This window comes from Littorina saxatilis, linkage group LG12 (genome assembly GCF_037325665.1).
Source record: "Littorina saxatilis isolate snail1 linkage group LG12, US_GU_Lsax_2.0, whole genome shotgun sequence".
In the NCBI taxonomy this organism is placed as follows: domain Eukaryota; kingdom Metazoa; phylum Mollusca; class Gastropoda; order Littorinimorpha; family Littorinidae; genus Littorina; species Littorina saxatilis.
In genome coordinates this window covers 31,666,508-31,680,359 of record NC_090256.1, presented here as the reverse complement: position 1 = coordinate 31,680,359, position 13,852 = coordinate 31,666,508, and the positions used below count along the sequence as shown (strand labels likewise).

The 13,852-nt window shown below is 44.9% G+C and overlaps 1 protein-coding gene across 1 annotated transcript in view; it reads left to right on the top strand.

Moving 5' to 3' along the window:
• The first annotated feature begins 560 nt into the window (after nucleotides 1–560).
• Nucleotides 561–13,852, top strand: part of LOC138981742 (uncharacterized) — a 105,941-nt gene continuing 92,649 nt past the window's right edge. The window contains exon 1 of the mRNA XM_070354818.1: nucleotides 561–968. The gene's annotated coding sequence lies outside the window, so the exon portion shown is untranslated. The remainder of the gene's footprint in view (nucleotides 969–13,852) is intronic.

Sequence of the window (13,852 nt, the reverse complement as noted above, 5' to 3'; positions counted from 1 at the left end):
TACATGCCAGTCTCGCATCTTATAAATGCAACCATGCATATCGCCTGGAGTTTTAAACAAACATTTGAATAAAACGGCATCCCGTTTGCGATTCCTAAAAGGTGTGTCTGTTTCCAGGCCGGATCCCGAAAACAGCCTTGAGGCCACCTCCACCACCACCAACGCGCGGCTAACCGCAGAACGTTGCGGTCACCGTTGTGGTCGGGGCTTGCCTACGTCACACAACCCACATCCAGCCGTGTCGGTGAAGAGGTCACGTCAGGTGAACAGTCCCTCCACACAACCACCGTTCCTGGCTTTGCTGTGTGTTCATTTTGCTACACTCCATGTAGGTCCACGTGTACTCTTTTCTTTGCCCCGTTTGTACGTCAAGCACAATTTGCATTTTCAGTGTTGTGGCGCGAGGTGGCGAGATATCTCGGAAAGTCAGCCGCGGGGCGACCTCGTTTTACGTCAGTGTATTTTTCTATGTCAGTCTGCTGGAGAGCGCGCTGAGCACAGACCATTAGAGACGATTAGCTTAGTCGTGCGTTTTCTAGCCAGTGTTCGTGCGTGACCCTGTCTAGGGCCAAGGGAACTACTTTCGGGGCGCATGAATGTGTTGTTGGGGAAGGGGGTGTGTGTATATGATAGGGCAAAACAAAGGGAAGAAGAAGGGCCTAGTTGTAGCGGCACACACACACACACACACACCGTGACAGACTGAGCGGTAGAGTGGTGGAGTCAGTAGTGTAGTGTGTGTTGCCGGTCTGGTCCGCCCCGCCTGCTGACGACCAGCGAGCCCGCCGCGCGCTCTCCCCTTCTCTCTCTAGTCTGCCTTTGAAGGAATGTCGATAGCGGCTAGTGTCAATTACCCCAGTCACATGACCAACGCCGCACATCTGCGCAGACGACTGTTGTGTATTTGGACAGTTATGTTGCATTTTGCCTGATCACCAGCCCCTGACGACGTTTCAAGGTCACTGGAGGTAAGACGATTTTTGATCTTGTACTGTGCTACAAATATCCGCTTTTGCTTTTCAAAAATGTCCTGGCGGAGTCCGACTCTGCGCCCGAAAAGTCTCGGGATAGCGCTAGCTGGTAGAGTCGTCTGCAACATGGCAAGATGGCGGCCGCGGCGCGCTGGGCCCAGGTTGTTGAGAGAGAGAGGAATATTGATCAGTGTGGCCGCTCCAAGGCCCCCAGTCAGCGCTACACTGCCGTGCTGGCTCGCTCCTCACCATCCCTCCAGCTGCCAGCTTTCTGGTCTAGCTGGTCCATTCTGATGATGCTTGCCCATTATCTATCGTCCACCTTGCGCCGTGCAATACAGAAAGGAAGAAGAGTGTGGGTGGTGATGGTGACGGTGGACACTACCATCCCAGGGCCTGTCACCCAGTGTCAGTGTTGTGATGTTGCTGCTGACAGACCCCCATGGCGGTACGGACCCTGTTGACATTTGCCAAGCCTGCAATTCTTGCACACAGCCAGCTGGGGTCAACGCGGGCGGGGGGACAGGAAGCTCTGATGACCGGGGGAGGGGGGGGGAGTGTCAGTTGCCATGGAGAAATTGAGGATATAACGGCTCATTATCAGCACTCTTCCCTGGCATCAACCTGGTTTTCCTTCGCCGACGTCAGGGATGCTATGTTGATATTTTGGCAAAAATTATGTTGATATACATGCTGTTGTGACAAGGGGGGGTAATCACTTTTCTACTCGAGAATGACACGCCGGTGTCTTGAGTTTTCATCAAAGGAAAAAGGTGAATCGATTTAGCATTGAGCCTTTGGGCGGGGATGTATCTCAGTCGGTAGCGCGCTGGATTTGTATCCAGTTGGCCGCTGTCAGCGTGAGTTCGTCCCCACGTTCGGCGAGAGATTTATTTCTCAGAGTCAACTTTGTGTGCAGACTCTCCTCGGTGTCCGAACACCCCCGTGTGTACACGCAAGCACAAGACCAAGTGCGCATGAAAAAGATCCTGTAATCCATGTCAGAGTTCGGTGGGTAAAAGAAACGCGAAAATACCGAGCATGCTTCCTCCGAAAGCGGCGTATGGCTGCCTAAATGGCGGGGTAAAAACGGTCATACACGTAAAAGCCGTGGGAGTTTCAGCCCATGAACGAACAAACAAACAAACAAATCATTGAGCCTTTATCTTGTTTGCTTATATCGGAGATTTCTCCCACGATAAGCTGTCAAATTTGTGTTGAGAACAATTAGATGCGACCCCGTGAGGACACCAGAAAGTACATTGAACTCGACCTGAGCGCAGCCACATGATACGTCGAGTTGTGATCATTACATAAAAGTCAGTTTGACATGACCCCGCCCCCTTTAACCCAATTTATCGTATTGGCAGGTTTAAATGGTTTGGGGGTGGAAGGTGTGGTGTGTGTGTGTGTGAGAGAGAGAGAGAGAGAGAGAGAGAGAGAGAGAGAGAGAGAGAGAGAGAGAGAGAGAGAGAGAGAGAGAGAGAGAGAACCACATGCATGTATACATGTGTTTCCACCGGATCATTCACCTAGATTTTGGAGTTACGGTTACGTAACTTTTACACGCAGAGAATGCAAATACAATGCAACTGAATTATATAGCCTGCCTGTTCGTTTGCCGGCCGAAGCTGTGCAAGTGACTTGCGTGTTGCAACACGACTGGCAACACTGTGCTTGTTGCGATAGGTAAGACATGTACAGACACAATGAGAAAACCGTCAGTGCATGCATGCAACACTTAGACACACTCACACAGTGCATCCCCAAACTGCGGTCTTAGGCAATGGACATTTGCAGTTCAGTTGAACCTGTACTGTGTGTGTGTGTGTGTGTGTGTGTGTGTGTGTGTGTGTTATACGCACTGTTTTTCTGGCTGCCTGTCTTTCTCTGCCGACATATCTTTTGGTGAAGCCTCTCAGTCTTCGTTGTCTCAGCTTTTTGCTTGCACGGCACCGACAGGGTGTTTACTATCATAACCTCAAAATACAAAATGTCCATCTATGTGAAAAGCGATTACCATTGTCTTCTGCAATATGAATGCGTATAGTATGTTTGTATAGTGGCTAAAACATGAATGATTCTCTGGCTGAGGAAATGCAATTTATTGTACGTTAACCATCATTCTATATACTCGGGAGATCCTAATTCTTTTCATGTAAGGAAACGTCTGCATGGGAACGACTTTCGTCAATCAATTCACAACCTTAAAGGCTAAAGTTTCTCCTTGATTTAAAACATCGCTCGTGTGAAACGGTATCTGCTGAATGGGTATAGTACTGCAATGTATTTTCTGTTAGAAATAAGATTATTAGTATTATAGTCCTGTTTTCATGAAATCCAGTACATTTCTCGTGTTTGATTGGTGAATTTCATCCTAATTTCAGTTTCCCATCCTGTGCACATATCCTGATGGTTTTGGGAAAAACATTGTCTTTTCTATACACTCGAACAAATAAAAGACAAAATGAGGTGTAGGAGGAGAAAACACCCCTGTTCACAGTGACAGGAACGGCCCTCAATGTATATATATATGCTGCCGACCCACAACATTTTTCAAACTTTCTACTCCGTCGCGATATAACCTTGAACGGTTGAAAACGACGTTAAACACCAAATAAAGAAAGAAAGAAACTTTCTACCTGTATCCTCTTTGTGAGTGCATGCAACAAGTGTTTTAGGGGGCCTAATCCCACACAAGCAGAATACAGTTGATCGTCGTAGGGTCGTTGTTTACAGCAGGTTTTACTGTGTTTGCGCTTAGAGTGTCACCACGCTGTGTTCAGCATTTCCGTCATCGTGTACCTCTGACATTTGACGGACACAGATGTTTTTTGAAAGAGCATACTTGCTCTGTATTTTTTGTTCGTTGTATTATACAGAGAGATCAAGGGGTTTTGTTCGAATTGAGTGTGTGTGTGTGTGTGTGTGTGTGTGTGTGTGAGTGTGTGTGTGTGTGTGTGTGTGTGTGTGTGAGTGTGTGAGTGTGTGTGTGTGTGTGTGTGTGTGTGTGTGTGCATGTGTGTGTGCGCGTGTGTGTGTGTTTCAGTGTGTGTTTCAGTTTGTGTGTGTGTGTGTGTGGGCACGCGTGCGTACGTGTGTGTGCCTGTTTCATTGAGTGTGTTTGTTTCAGTGTATGTACTTGTGTGTGTTTTTTCTTCTCTGTTTTCCTTTTCTTCCAGATCCCATGCACATGGCTGGTTTGCTGGTCGACTGTTGTTTATATATATATATATACGTTTCTTATACTTGATGCTATTTTATTTAAAAGTTCTTTTGTATTTGCCAGTTAAAAAAAAGAGTTATAACCCTCGTTTACTCCGATGAAAACGATCATATGAGTAACAAGATACGAACATCCGCTTCTTTAGGATTATTTTTACTAAAGAAAAAAGAAAAACGAAAAACGCGCATGTAAATGACTTCCTGTTCTTTGAGGCAAAGTGTTGAATTTTTCAGCTACTGTATATAATCACATGGCGCCTTTGCTGACAAACGAAAAAGTGAATAATTCACCCACTCTCGACACAAACGGGGGATTATGCTAAATAATAGAAACTCTTTTTCAACCGCTAGAGTTATTGCATAGTTTTGAGAGTGGAACAAAATGACTGTAAAGCTGTCTCTCGACGATATTCAAGGTCACTCGAGGTCCTTTTATTTTGCTTAACATTATTCCCTCCATGTATAAAGCATTAAAGGGGCCCGGTTCTGATATGCACACGCGGGCGTGTTTGTTTCTGCACGGCATTTTTGGTAAAGATTTGTTTTCGGGCGTGCCTAAAATATTTTTTTCTAAGTTGTCGTTGAGAAATATCCACGTGCCAGCCTGAATATAATCATATTTACATAAAAAGCAGTTATGTCAACTTATACGATGCACTTCGATTCCCCCAAACTCAATACCCAACGCGCAGCCATGGCATGAACCTTGTAACATGCACTTCATGTGAATTATTAAGTTTAAAAAAGCCGTTCAGTCTATTAAAATCAGTATACTGTGCCGGAGGTTGGAGAGAGAGAGGGAGAGAGACTGAGACTGACTGAACTTTATTTTACAAGGATAAAGATTTAAGCCTATAGACCTTTTCTTACAATCTGTCCTTAGGAGAGTGAGAGAGAGGGAGAGAGAATGCGTTCATAATTTCCCAGACACGCATTTGCTATTTGTCAAGCGAACCACGAATCGATATATAATATGCGAACAGCTGTCAGCTGCAGCTATTTCTTTATACCATGTCATGCATTTCATTTTTTTCCACTGGGTGCACCATGTGTAGGATGCATATCTCCTTAATAAAAACATAGAACATATATATATGAGACGATCTTGATATATCTTTTGCGGAACTTGTATAGATATACGATAAAGAGTATGACGATGCTCGTCAGTTGCCCTTTGGTGCTTGCAGGCTTATCTGCGAATGTAGTCTATTCCTGTATCTCGAAGGCATAAACGTTCAGTAATTATAGTTGAAGTATTCTAGGCAGTCAATATTTGATTGAAAGTATTGCTTAAAAATATCGTGCAATCAAAATTTGATTAAAATGTATTGGTTTGAGGGTACCCATGCTTCGTTTTGTTTCTGACATCCAGAAGATCGCCAGCGAGCATCAAAAATCATTCTAGTGCAGCATGCCTTTTTGTGATGTCTTCAAAGGGAGCATACTATTTATCCAACCAGCTGCTGCTTTATGCATGGTGTGACGGTGTGGATGAAGCGCAAATGATTTTCTGTATAACGGCGTCATTTCTAAGGAACGTTTGGACTTATGATAGTGACTTTTGTTCCGTTAAGTCTCTGAGCATCAAAGTATGGAAATATGTAAATCTGCGGCATAGGGTATGTTCTGGAGCCTATATGTGTAAATATATATATATATAAATATATATATATATATATTTGTGTGTTTGACTATGAATGACTATTTCTCTGTATCAATAAGGGTCGAGTCAAAACAAGGTTATACTAAGAAACACTCATCATGCATGGTATATATTATGATCTTTACAGAATCAAACTTTCCATATACTCATGGGTTTTTGTGAAGAACCGTCCACCAATTGTCAAGCATGCTGCCTGTATGAAAATGTATAGGTTCATGCATACACATACATTGTTATGTCACTGTTCCCGAAATCATAAATGGCAGTGGGTATACCTTCCAATTAGGTCGACCGAACAATCTTTTTGGTATGAAAACTAGACTTTATGCAAAGCCAAAAGGCGGAGAAATCGTGTATTGCTCTCTATGTACGTTATAAGGCGGTAACGTCCTTGTAACGAAAGCGTCTTCGTGTGTGTGTGTGTGTGTGTGTGTGTGTGTGTGTGTGCGTGTGCGTGCGCGTGCGTGCGTGCAGGTGTGAGTGTGTGTGTCTGTGTGCGTGCGTCCGTGAAAGTGCGTGTGTGTGTGTGTGTGTGTGTGTGTGTGTGTTTGGAAGGTGGCAGCCGATCTAAAAGGTTCAAGACTATAGTTACAAACACAACAGAAACTTCCGATAGTACTGTGTACACATAAGTTATAAACAACGACAGACTGTTCCTCCAGCCCCCCCCCCCCCCCCCTGTAGCGATCACTAGCTTTGAAAGCCTGACGACTTGTATGGGTGGGTGGGTGTCCTTGAATGTCGCTCTGTCGATCTCCATGTCAACGTCATGCAGTGGGCGGAATGGTGCGTGCAACTGCATTCCCCCCGCTTGCTTTCCCTCGTTAAACCTCCTTAGATTGACTCTCTCTCTGTCTCTCTGCATTGTCGCCTCTCTGCGTCGCAGTTCATTATGTTCTTTTGAAGCTAATAATCAGGCTAACAGGTCGCCGGTACTGATTTTCTGATTAGCTTTCTGCGCACGATCGTTGTGTGTGTGTGTGTGTGTGTGTGTGTGTATGTCTGTGTGTGTGTGTGTGTGTGTGTAACAGAGAGAGAGAGAGAGAGGGGGGGGGGGTGGTACCTGACTTTGTTTTTTTTACATTATCTGTCGTGTGGGGATCAAATCCGTTATACTAGCGAAGGTCTGTTAGTACTCTGAAAAACGGATGAGGTGGGGGATCCTGATTTTTCATTATCTCGGTTTTGTTGGATCTAATCCGTTTTTCCCAGCAAAGGACCGTCAGTATACTCTGAAAAAGAAACGCCGGTTGTAAAGTGTTTGTCACACAAAACCATTGTAAAATACTCGTACATTCACTTAGTCGCATGTGAAACTTTTGTTTGAACATAAAACTGCCGTATTCGTGTTAAATCCAAAACGCAAAAAAGGGACACGGAGCTTTTTTAAAACAATTAGTATTTAAAATGTTTTTTTTAATTTGTGTTTTATTGCGTATCGTGCTTTAATTTGTTTTCTTTTAGCCCTTGTTAACCTGCGGTTTGTGTGGGTTTGCATGCTTACTATACGTGTTTGCATGGATAGATGTCCTTGAGTGAACGCAAGCTGATCGCTATGTCAGCGATATGTGAGGAATGCGGTGTATGACAGAGCATGACATTGTGTTTGCCTTCCTATCACTGAGTCGTTCCGATTGTTGTGTAACATTCAACCCCAACCCGGGCCATGCTTTTTCCTCAGCAATTAATCACCATCATCATGCATCAGTGCCGCATCTCGATATTAATGTTACGAGACAAGTCCAATGCCGCGCTAAGTCGATGAAGACAGCCTCTTGAGAAAAAGAAAGTGTGAATATGGATCGAGAAGGGGGAGAGGGTCTTAAAAAGGGAATTCCAGTGTGGACCGGTATTGCTGAAAGATTGTCCAGAAATAAAACCCAGTAATGTTGTGTTCGTCAGTTTCAATTTGCTAAATCATAAGATATTTGTATTATGATACCTGCACCAGCATTGAACTATACTGCGTCATGCAGTGTCTTTCTTTCAAACAAGCCCATTGCTCATTTGCCAGCGTGCTCTTATAGCGATGAGATTGCAGAAACTCAGAATAAATTGTATAGTGTGATGCCAGCGGCGTCCTGCAGTTTCTGACTTTCATCTCATTATTCTCGTTCAGCGATCGAGGAAGGCTTGTATAGACAGTCATGCAGGATGATTCTTATCATGATCATTATCAACAAACGAAGCGTACAGCGATGAGAGCTCAGAAACGCAATGAATTGTATAATGATGGGACTACACTCAGTTCCGCATGACTTTTACTGAGCGAATTGACCGTTTGTCAGCACGCTTTTACAGCAAGGAACGTTAGAAAACTCGGAATGATTTGTATCATGCATAATATCAACACACTTTTCATGGAACTGAGAAGTTTAATAGTTTCTGGCATTCAGCTAAGCCTTACGACTCATTTGTCAGAGCGCCCGTACAGCAAAAAAGGCCAAGAAACTCGTAGTTATTTGCATTATGATTTCATTATGCTGTTTTCGTGGCACCGAGACTTTCTTTTTTTCTTCCTCTTCAAGTCATTGTATTACCCATTTGTCAGCACTCTAGCTTGCACAACATCATGTTCAGACGGGATTCCCAGTCAGGTCGTTCTCGCGGCCCGACAGGAAGACACTTCCTTTCAACGAGTTGTTCTCACAAGTCGAGCTTCAATTGTTCTGCTCCCCCGTACAAGTGCGTGTCTGACAAGTGTGAAGCGGCAAAAGATGAACCGGTAACGCATTAACGGAAACACGTCGTCACACAACGTGACCTGTAAGTTCTCTTGCATGCACTCAACTCGTTTTATTTTGTTGTTTTCGTGAAATCTGATACTGTCGTTCAGTGTATTGTATTCGTAAAGAGTGTATGCATGTGAGAATGCTTACCCACACCAGGGCATTTATACCAATGGCTTTCATGCATAGCGTTCTCTTTTGTTAAGATCGCCATGCTTTCATGCAATATGGCGTGTTGCTCTCCCCCCCCTCTCTCTCTCTCCCTGGCCCCGGACCGTCCTGCGTAAAATGGTCTCGGATAGCCATATAGGGTAGTCCCAGTGTACCCAATGAAAAGTGATTTTTGTTTCAAATTAATTTATAGGCCGCGTGCTAGTCATGGCTTCCTAGTAGTCCCATATCGGGTGGGGGATTGTGTGTGTGAAAGGACTGAGGATTTCCTATTGTTACAATTCTGGTAATTCGTTTTCCGGATTTTCTGTTGCCTTTGATGATCACGAATGTAGACAGCAGGAGTGCTTTCGTTGTGTTAAAATATCAACCCTTTTTAATTCGTGTGCTTTTATGATAAAAATCCACGGCCTTCAGAAGCTGAGGCCGCGACCCCAGTTGATCTGGTTACTGTCGCGAAGAGAACAGTGTATCGTCCAGTTCTGCCATGCACCTCCATGTTAAACTGCGTTAAATTCATGACTGATTTTAACGCGCTCACATTTTGTGTGTTTCTTTCTCACGCTGCACAACCAAGATTGAGGCCATTTTGCAGTGAATTATTTGTCTTTTGTGTTGCCTTGAAATTCATGATTTTTCAACACATTCACATTTTGAGCGTACTTTCTCAAACATCCCAACGCGAAGAGTGGAATTGGAAATGTTCTACTGTTTGCATACGAAGATTTGCATTCAGGAATCAGTAGAATTAATATGTTTTCCTTTCAACTTCCCGTACTGCTTAGTGCATATACACTTGATGTAAAAGACACTTATCTCGTTTCCCAACGCGGGCCATTAAATCGCTGTAAGATCGTTTTCATCGTCATGCATGCTAATGCTGAGTCGAGATTTGCAACGAAAGGCATGTTTCCGAACGCCTATATTTACCATGCACGTATAGATGTTGCAGAAAATGAATGGCATTTATGCACGTCACTTGTGAAATGTGTGTGCGTAAAAGAAACTCTGAAAAGCCTGAGTTTTGCTCTCACATTTTTGGGGGAGGTTATATACAAAGATGTCTCTGTCTGTCAGTCTCTGTCTGTCAGTCTCTGTTTGTCTGTCTCTCTCACTAAAACTGTGATTGCAAATAGGCAACAAAACAAAACAAAACCCAATCTTTGTATAGTTTTGTTTTAGGGCTTAACATCGGTGGGATGAATATGAATTGTTTCTCACTTTTTTTTTTTTTTTTACTGCAATGGATAAACTAAAACACGCCTCTATACGCGATGTGCGAGAGGAGAGATAGAGAGAGAGAGAGAGAGAGAGAGAGAGAGAGAGAGAGAGAGAGAGAGAGAGAGAGAGAGAGAGAGAGACTGAGAGAGACTGAGAGAGACTGAGAGAGGAGAGAGAAAGAGAGAGAGAGAGAGAGAGAGAGAGAGATTTTATAAACAGGATTGCAATAGTTTTTAAATGGAAATCCTGTGGCGCCAAAAGATGACGCACGTATACGTACAATGCATGCAGTATAATCATTTGAATTTGAATGGAAACCTCCCCCGCCTGTCACTCGCTCGCTCATGTTGCTATAACCTGGGTTTTGTTTCTTTTCGTTAACTTTTACGCAGGTTATATAGGCTTCGTTGACGAACATTTTTGTTGCTCGTCTGGTTTGTGTGTGTGTGTGTGTCGCGTTCGTGCGTGAGAAAGAGATTTATACTTGATTAATGGTCCTGTCAAAATGCTTGCCATTATTCTCTCTCTCACTCTTTCTCTTTCTCTCTTTCTCTCTCTTTCTCTCTCTCTCTTTCACTCTCTCTTTCATTCTCTCTCTCCCTCCCTCCCGATCCCTCCCTCCCGATCAACCTCACCCCCATCCCTCCAGCATATAATCAGTGCAGTCTAATGCGAGGACAAGTGTCGACAGCAGCGACCACACCATGCCGTCATGGCCACAGCGGTGTTACTGATAACGGCCAGTGCCTGAGATCGATGAGAGCAAAGCGTCGCCGTCGTCCGCGGTGATGATATGGAGATTTAACTAATGGACCGCACCGCCACTGTCCGCGTGGGACGGCCACACTGTCGTTTTGGCGTCTGGCGCATCCTCTCTCTTCTCGGGTTCTGGACTGAACGAACGGACCGCACCACCGTCGCCATATCCTTGTCCTTCTGGCGTCTGGCGCATCCTCTCTCTTCCCGGGTTCTGAACTGGACGAACGGGCCGCACCACCATCGCCATATCCATGTCTTTCGGGCGTTTGGCGCATGCTGTCTCTTCTCGGGTTCTAGACTGAACGAACGGACCGCGCTAAAGTCGCTATATGTACGTATATCCATGCCCTCCTTGCGTTTGGTGCATCCTCTCTTTGCTTGTGTTTTGCTATCGAAAAATACTGTCTCAGATTGGTCCAAGAGCTACACAGTTTGGTTTGGGGTTTGGATCCAAGTCTTGCACACCGAGAACACATTAAAACAGGATCTGAACGTTGAATTCAACCATTGTTAAACGTCGAAAAGTGTCTGTCTGTGTCTGGCACCACCTATATCTTTGCCCGTATTCTAGACGAATGCACCGCCACTGTCCATGTCGTCTCCGCCGTGGAAAACGCAAAGTCCTTCTGGCGCCTCTCTTCTGCCCATCGTCTGTCTGCAGATTGAACTAATGAACCGCAATGAGCTGGCAATTAGGCAGATTCCGCTCTGACTTTGTCACGTTTATTTCTGGCAGGATTTCCGAGGACAGTGTTGGAGAGCTTTCGATGTCTGCGCTGTCTGCTCACAGTCGGTATATGTTTGACTTCAGTCGTCCTTCCTGTGGCTGTGCCATAGACCGAGATCTATATAGCTTTGCGCCAAACGGGACGAGATCTAATCATATACATGATTGTTTTTGGCAGATTCCTGGCATTCTTACAGCTCACGAGATCATTCTTGAGATCCCTCGATTGCACGATTGCGCACCATTTTTGCAAAATAATATTCTGGTGTTTGGGCATGGTTGCTTTGATGCAGGCTTTTATTTTAATTTTGTGTTATACAATTTCATGACCTTAGTGCACTGCACGAGGAGACCAATGAAAACTGAATGAACACCACATACCGAAGACCTTTATGTCTTTAACAATGATGTTGTTCTCCTATGCACGCACTGAGTAATTTACTGTGTGTAAGCCAATAAGCAGCAACGTTGATCATTTGTAATGGGACATCTTTGCGACTGTCGCGGTTGCTGGCAAGTCATGCACTATTGGTTGATTATCGTTTGATGTTTTCACTTGATTCGTGTTTTGTTCTTCTCCCTTGTGTCTTTGCTTGATTGATTAGGTTAAAAGACGTTTGCGAGGCCATGGCAACGCTGGATTTTGTGTGTGCTGAGAATTGTTTTGTAAGCTTAAGTTGCTGTCGATGCTTCGTTTGGACAACTTTGAAATAATGTGTTCCTTTGTGTTGTTTTACAAGTGCGATCGATCGATCTGTTGTACCTTCCGGGGTGTTGTTGGGACATATTTTAATCGCAATGGCCACAACCGTTACGGCAATTGTCGGAAGTTTTAGATATTTCCTGGCGTCACCTCACTGTGAGATTGTTGTGCAATTCGGCTGAAAAGTAATGACGGCAAAGTTTTAAGTAACTTACGTTTGGCCGCCGACTGTCGACGCCTAACGCCTAACGACGTCCCTGCGCCGTGCCCCGCTTGTCATCTGTTGTGTGCTTCTCGGTCCTTTGCCCATCCTTTTGATCCTGGGTTCACCATGGCATTGCCCCCCCCCCCCAGTAGCTTATACGTTGTAAAGAATGAAGGCAAGAATGGTTGGCACGGTCGTAGTGTTGTGATCCGGGCAGTGTCAGCCCCGCTGTGTCCACACTTCATAGACCCTGAGCCTCGCCGAGCGCAGCCACTATGCTGGACAAGCAGAGCAAGACAAGGCTTCATTATGTGTCGGACAATGAGACCATTGAGAGAACAAGACTCCGCCCTCGCTCGCTAATTGGATCGGGCTGATTATCGTCTGCGGTGCATGCCTGCCGCAAAAGTGAGAAGGGGTGTAATTATTGGTTACGGAGTTTTAGTAGCTCCGACTGCGAGTTTGTCGGATGGTTACAAAACTGCAATCAGTTAGCTATGTTGTGCATGGACAATGAGTGCACGTTTTTGAGCTGTGCATACGTGGTGGGGCAATTTGTATTTGTTGTGTTAGCCATGATTTGTCTTTGACTTTTGGTTGTGCGTGCTGTCTAAACAAGTTCTTAGATATTTCGTAAGGAGCTTTTGGTTTTACGTGTCTTAGTCTTCGGAATTTTGTTTGGAAGAAAAGTTCGGATTTGCTGGAACAGTGGTATACAAGAAGAACGTAAGTAATCCTTGGTTTACAGCTTTTGTGTTTGATAAAACTGTTTCAAGGAAGCGGAAAGCGGTAACTTCTCTTGGCACAGATACACTGCGCAGAATGTGGAACGGTCGATGCCCCCGCCCCCCCCCCCCCCCTCACCATCAACTTCCGCGTTCAATTTTTACCATGACTCCATTACTGCCGTCTTCAATGACAGCGCTAGACAACCATGCAGGCCTCCTATCAGCTGATAGTGGTTAGCTCCTGTTTGTGCCTCAAACACGGGCTCGGCCCCCTTTTAATCACGACGATAAAGGTGGAGAAGCAAGCAATATTGGTACCATGTCCGTGGCCGATAACAGTAAACCCCGAGCAGGAACACGCCCTGACTGAGGTGGGTTTAGGGCAAAGAAAACACGTCTTTAGTGCTACGCGGACCATCTACGTAACGTGATTGGATAGCTATTGGGGTGGCGTGGATAGATTAGGCGAGGAGGTGGGGGGGGGGGGGGGTGGGGGAGGGAGGAGAGATCCGGTCTGAAGCATTAGCGAGAGATAAATGGGAGAGGACCTGGCTCAGTGGCGTTCGGTCGTCTTTGAGATAGCGAACAGCACGAACCGGAGTGTGTTTCTCTTTTAGCTTTTGTTTTTACTGGCAATGTGAAACGGATACTGTTGGTGTTGTCTTACATTTCCGTTTGTTCGTTGGCCTTTCCGGATGTTTGGTGTTTGTGAATTGTCTTTTCTTGATTTGGTTTAGATAACAAGTTTTT